Below are 6,000 nucleotides of genomic sequence, written 5' to 3'. Positions count from 1 at the left end.
AAGGGTAGTTAGGGCTAAACTCTTATGGATACTATTGGTGACCCGTCGTCATTGAATTGAAAGGCAATATTCCATACTTCCGATGGAGAAGGGTTATTGGTTTAAATTCCTCCTGCTGCTATTGGTTGGCCATCATCATTGGCTGTATGCGAAACGGACAGAGCAATAGTGAGACATGTTTACCCAAAACATTATTGCCTGCCGAGGTAACTTGCAGCGCGTTGTTTGTATTGCTCGCACACCGCGGCCGCATATTCACTTCCTAGAAGGCTGAGAACCACGAGGCCGGAAGCGTATAGCCGTCCTCTCTATTGAAAATACATGCATTTTTGGGAATTTTAACCGTTTCTCGGACCTTTCTTCTATAAATGTTGGTTTCCTTAGCCAGCACACGTACGTCATTAAAATCGAAGTCAGAGTCTCAGTCCTTATGGTTTTCCGCTACTGCCAATTTTACATTTTGCTTTAGCCGTGTGTGCCGTTCGTGTTCCTTGATGCGTTCTTTAACAGTTCTTCCCGTTTCGCCTATATACATTTTGCCCCAGCCACATGCCACTTAATAGACGCCGGCATTGTGGAGGCAATCAGGTGCATCCGTTTTTCGTCGGAAAAAATCTTTTATTTTGTTTTGGCTAAAGAAAGATGTTTGGATATCATTTTTCTTTCGAATTCGGTTTATGTGGTCAGTGACCTCAGAAAAGAACGGTAACCTAATGGAGCGAGAAGGCGGTTCCTCGTCATTCTTATTACCGTGATTAATATTGAACGTCTATCATAGCGATTTGCCTTACTGGTCCTCTGTAAAAAAAGTTTGGTTGGAGATTTTCTCTGCCGGGGAACTGAGTGTTTGGGTTGCCCTCATCATTTCATCATCATCATCATCATCATCATTCGTGACAGTGGTTAGATTGAATTGTGCAAATTGGGACTTTGTATGGGCGCTGGTGACCGCACATTTGAGCGCCATTCAAATCAAACATCTGTAAAAAAAATCCAAAGAGAGCTATTTAGATACCACTTCGGATCATCACCCGGCCCAGCAGCAAGCAGTGCTCAACACTCTGTCCTGACGTGCCGTCCGTATCAGCGATGACGACAACCTGGAATCAGAGTTGGATGGGTACGATAGTCGTTCAGTCGACAGGGCTTTTAGGCGGAATGTTAATCATGCCAATAAGAATGACGAGGAACTGCCTTCTCACTCCGTTAGGTTACCGTTCTTTTATGGGATCACTGACTGCATAAGCAGAACTCCAAAGAAAAATCGTATCCAGCCTGCTGACTTACAAAAAATACGTCTAATCCGACGATACGAACAGAAAGCACAAAATAGAGCGTCTCCCTAGGTACTGGTACAGACGCTTGATAGAGGTGCTATCTAAAAGTCGCCTGACTGTTTCTATTACGTAGCAACACAACTAGCAGCTTCGTAGAAAAATACACTTGCAGGGAAATAATCTAAGTTCCGAGAACGTCGTCCTGATTAGGTCCAACACAGCCACAGGAAAGTCTAACCCTAATTCAGTGTAAGTGCAACGATGAAAGCTGGAAAAAGCGGCAATGGTCCCTACGATGAGGTGAGTAGCATCCGCCCGGAGGCTAGGTGAGGCTCTCGAAGCTGGAAAAACTGGCTGACATAGTCCTTGCGCTGGTCTTTATGGCTTCCGGCGATGGAATACTCGGTATACTATTTTCTTGTCACGTGTTGTGCCGACGCGAATAGGGCGCTAACAAGTGGCGGCCTCTGTCATCGCTCGAACTGCCGCCTGATGTCCGGTCGGGACTGCGACATGGGGAGTTCGCGGTGCCGAGATGTGCAATAGTCACATAGACTGCATGCATACCCGAGATACGCGAGGGGTTGCCGCTCCCTTTTTCGCAGATCTGCGATATAGCAAATCGTATTAACTTTGTTCTGTGTATTATCACAGCTGTATGTATACTGAAGAGACAAAGAAACTACACCTGCCTAATATCGTGTAGAGCCCCCGCGAACACACAGAAGTGCAGCAACACGACGTGGGATGAACTCGATTAATGTCTGTTGCAGTGCTGGAGCAAATTACAACCATGAATCCTGCAGCGCTGTCCATAAATCCGTAAGAGTGCGAGGGGGTGGAGATCTCTTCGGAACAGCACCTTGCAAGGCATACCAGATATGCTCAATAATGTTCATGTCTGGGGAATTTGGTGGCCAGCGGAAGTGTTTAAACTCAGAAGAGATTTCTTGGAGCCACTCTGCGGCAATTTTCGACGTATGGGGCGTTACATTGTCCTGTTGGAATTTCTTAAATCCGTCGGAATGCACAATGGACATGAATGGGTGCATGTCATCAGACAGGATGCTTACGTACGTGTCACCTGTCAGAGTCGTATCTAGACGTATCAGGGACCCCATATCCAACTGCACACGCTCCACGCAATTACAGAGCCTCCATCAGCTTGAACACTCCCCTGCTGCCATGCAGGGTCCATGGATTCATGAGGTTGTCTCCATACCCGTACACGTCCATTCGCTCGATATAATTTGAAATGAGACTCGTCCGACCAGGCAACATGTTTCCAGCCATCAATAGTCCTTTGTCGGTGTTGAAGGGCCCAAGCGAGGGCTAAAGCTTTGTGTTGTGCAATCGTCAAGGGTACACCAAAAGCCCACATCAATGATGTTTCGTTGAATGGTTAGCACGTTGACGCTTGTTGATGGCCTACCATTGAAATGTGCAGCAATATGCGGATGGGCTGCACTTCCGTCACACTGAACATTCTCTTCATTCGTCGTTGGTCCTATTCTTGCAGGATCTTTTTCCGCTCGCAGCGATGTCGGAGATTTGATGTTTTACAGGATTCCTGATCTTCACTGTTCACTCGTGAAATGTTCGTATGGGAAAATCCGCACTTCATCGTTAGCTCGGAGATGCTGTGATCTGTCGCTTGCGCGGAGACTGTAACACCACGTTCAAATTCACTTAAATCTTGATTACTTACCATTGCAGCAGCAGAAACCTATCTAACAACTGCGCCACACACTTGTTGCCTTATAGGCGTTGCCGACCGCAGCTTTGTAGTCTGCCTGTTTACATATCTCTCTGCATTCGAATACGCATGCTTATACCAGATTCTTTGGCGTTTCAGTATATATCGCATTCCATAAGAGGCAATTTTGGTACCAGCCTGGCTTTTGTCTATACGAGAGTGAGAAATTGCTTAAAAACAACAGCCTGCCAGCGTTTTTAATCACCGCGCGTGTCTGACTGACTCTCATCCCTGTCGACCTATAAGGGCATCTCCAGCGTTAAGAGAAGATCATAAACAAGAATGAATTTTGCTTTTTTATGGACTATAAAAAACAACTATCAGTAGCATCATATATTAGTGCATGTCCTATATTGCTTCTTATTTCATATTCCTAAAAAGACGATTTACCTTTGAATGATGTTTGTACTTTGGACACGATTTCCGCGTCTCAGGTCTCTTTCAGTTTTTATTTATATAAAATCATGGAGTCTTCTCTTTGGCTAACTTTCATTGTATTTGGCTCCAATTTGTTTCCAATTTGTTTATGTAATTTCGTTGATTTAAGGGCTCCCACAGCACAAACTTCCTTTGTGATGGGAACTCACTCTGCCTACCTACCTATGAGAAGAGGCTTAACCGTGACTGTCATGTTCCCTATAACATTTCCCCTCTTTTTCAAAATAATGTCTATAGTGGTGGGGTTCTTCTTTCTCACAGAATAATGATAAGCGCTTCTGCAGTAGGGTGAGAACACAAACTAATGCCGACTTCCGAATAAAGTCTGCTGTTTACACGGAAGTGTTATTTACAACTAGGCGAGGCTTACAGAGAAGAGCGTTCACATAAAATTTCGATGCAGGGCACATACTTATGACTGAGGTTCTCTTCTGAAGATGCTCGAAATGCCATAATTCTTAGAGCAATTGACATCTCCAAAGAGAAAAGAAAATCTGGAGATAAATATCTACAAGAGTTTCAACTTTAATAGTGGCAACTAGTTACTCAAAACTTATATAAAATAGGCGTGCTAAATCTACAAAGCAAGAACCTACTCATTTTTCCAACTTCCTTTTATTAAGGAAACTACAATAAACCACCATTAGCAACAAACTTTTCAAAGCCAGAAAACAATAAGGATTGCTTCTGCGGATGAAGCAAATCACAACTAAATCCTATAATCACAGTTCCCTTCGACTCTAAACCCGTACAACTGTTTCACGTCGAAGTCGGCTATTAGCAGCTGGTAGATAGCCTACACGACGGAAGCGACGTAGCACAATCGTTGCGGAGGAGAGGATGGTTGAGGTGACACACCGCTGCACCGGCCTATCTTCTCCGGACTCGACGAGTCGAGAACTGCCTGTTCAATTGCCGGGCGCCGGCTTATCTAGCCCCGAGCGGAAAGTTATTTCCGGGACTATGTGCACACACGTGATCGCCGGGAAGTAGTTTGTTGATCATCGCGCTTCCTTCCTTTGCTGCTGGTTGATGCCCTCTGATAGACGTTGGCCGCACCTACGTGTTTGTTGTCAACTTTGGTACTTGCTTGTAAACACTCTTGCGTCAGTCAGACTTCGCAGCGGAGTCGGCAACCCGCACCGCTGGTGTGTCTGTGGTGTTGCCGCTGCAGTATGCTTCTGTGGTGACTGCAGCAAGATACTTGTTTCAAAGTTTTACCTCAAATTTTGACATCAGCGTTCTGTATAACCCGTTGTCAGCGATGTGGAAGTCGTAATAGAACCTTATGTTAGCGAGTGGAGCAGTCTATTGCTCGACGAACCTCTTTAACAATTGTGAAGCGAATGCCATGAAGTGCTTGCTTCAATTTAGGAATCAAGTTGAATTCCCCAGGGCTTAAGTCTGGGGAGACTGGTTGGTGGAACAGAACTTCTCAGCCCTATCGGTCAAACATGTCAGTCACAATTTGCGAAATGTGCTCCCGATCATGGTCCTGCAAAATTACGGGTGGGTCCTGTAGAAAGCGTCGCCGCTTCTTTCTCCAAGCTGTTAATTTTCGGAAGACAGCCTGTGACCAAATGAGAGAAAGAAGCGGTGACGCTTTCTGCAGGAGCCATCCATCATTTTGCAAGACAATGGTCGGACACTTATGACGCTAGTTGTGACTGATTTGTTCGATTGATAGAACTGCGAAGTACTGTACCTCCCACCACACTCTCCGGACTTAGGCCTTGCGAATTCAACTCGATTCCTAAATTCAAGCAAGCAATTCATGCCATTTGCTTCACAACTGTTACAGAGATTAGTCGGGCAATACTTGACTGGTCCCCTCGAACTAGCAGCACAGCTGGCGCGGTTAAGGGTATTCTACGACTTTCACATTGAAGCATCGGTAATACACGATCCTGGAGACTACTTCGATGGACAGAAAATCTTTGACGCATATATCTATTTAAAGAAAGTCGTAAATAAATAGCTCCCACTATTAATGTTCCAACCATCATAGAATAAAATGTTGTTATGCTATTAATCACTTGCCTTCGTTATTAACTAACTGAAGTTCTTCCTGTTTCATTTTGTTGCTCATGTGGTAAACCGTTTTTTGTATATTGTTCAACAATGACGAATTAGTAACCTTTCATCATGGAACAAAGACAATGTTTTTCGAAGCGGTGGTTCTCTGTCATGCTCTCAATCGATTGATGTTATTTCATACCTTCTCCATCCGTTGCAAAGTAGGTGAATTAGATTATAAAAAAGTAAGTTACGGTAAAAGATTTTGCGGTATCTGACTTACACGTATGAGTACTGAAAGGCAGTCACGTAGAAAATGGTGATAATGCTGTTGTTCATTGGGAACCAGATAGTTGGTTTCAACATGTGACATCCTCGGACAATTTTCTAGATTAAATGCTTGATTCAGAAGTATACGATTTACACGTTCTCGTGCAGAGGTGACAAAGTACTTAATATTGTAGCAGAAGAAGCTCAGTAGCACAGTCACCGTGGTGTAGTGGTTATGATACT

Source organism: Schistocerca piceifrons, chromosome 2, assembly GCF_021461385.2.
Source record: "Schistocerca piceifrons isolate TAMUIC-IGC-003096 chromosome 2, iqSchPice1.1, whole genome shotgun sequence".
Lineage (NCBI taxonomy): Eukaryota > Metazoa > Arthropoda > Insecta > Orthoptera > Acrididae > Schistocerca > Schistocerca piceifrons.
The sequence above is the reverse complement of the archived record's forward strand: the minus strand, read 5'-3'. Positions refer to the sequence as shown.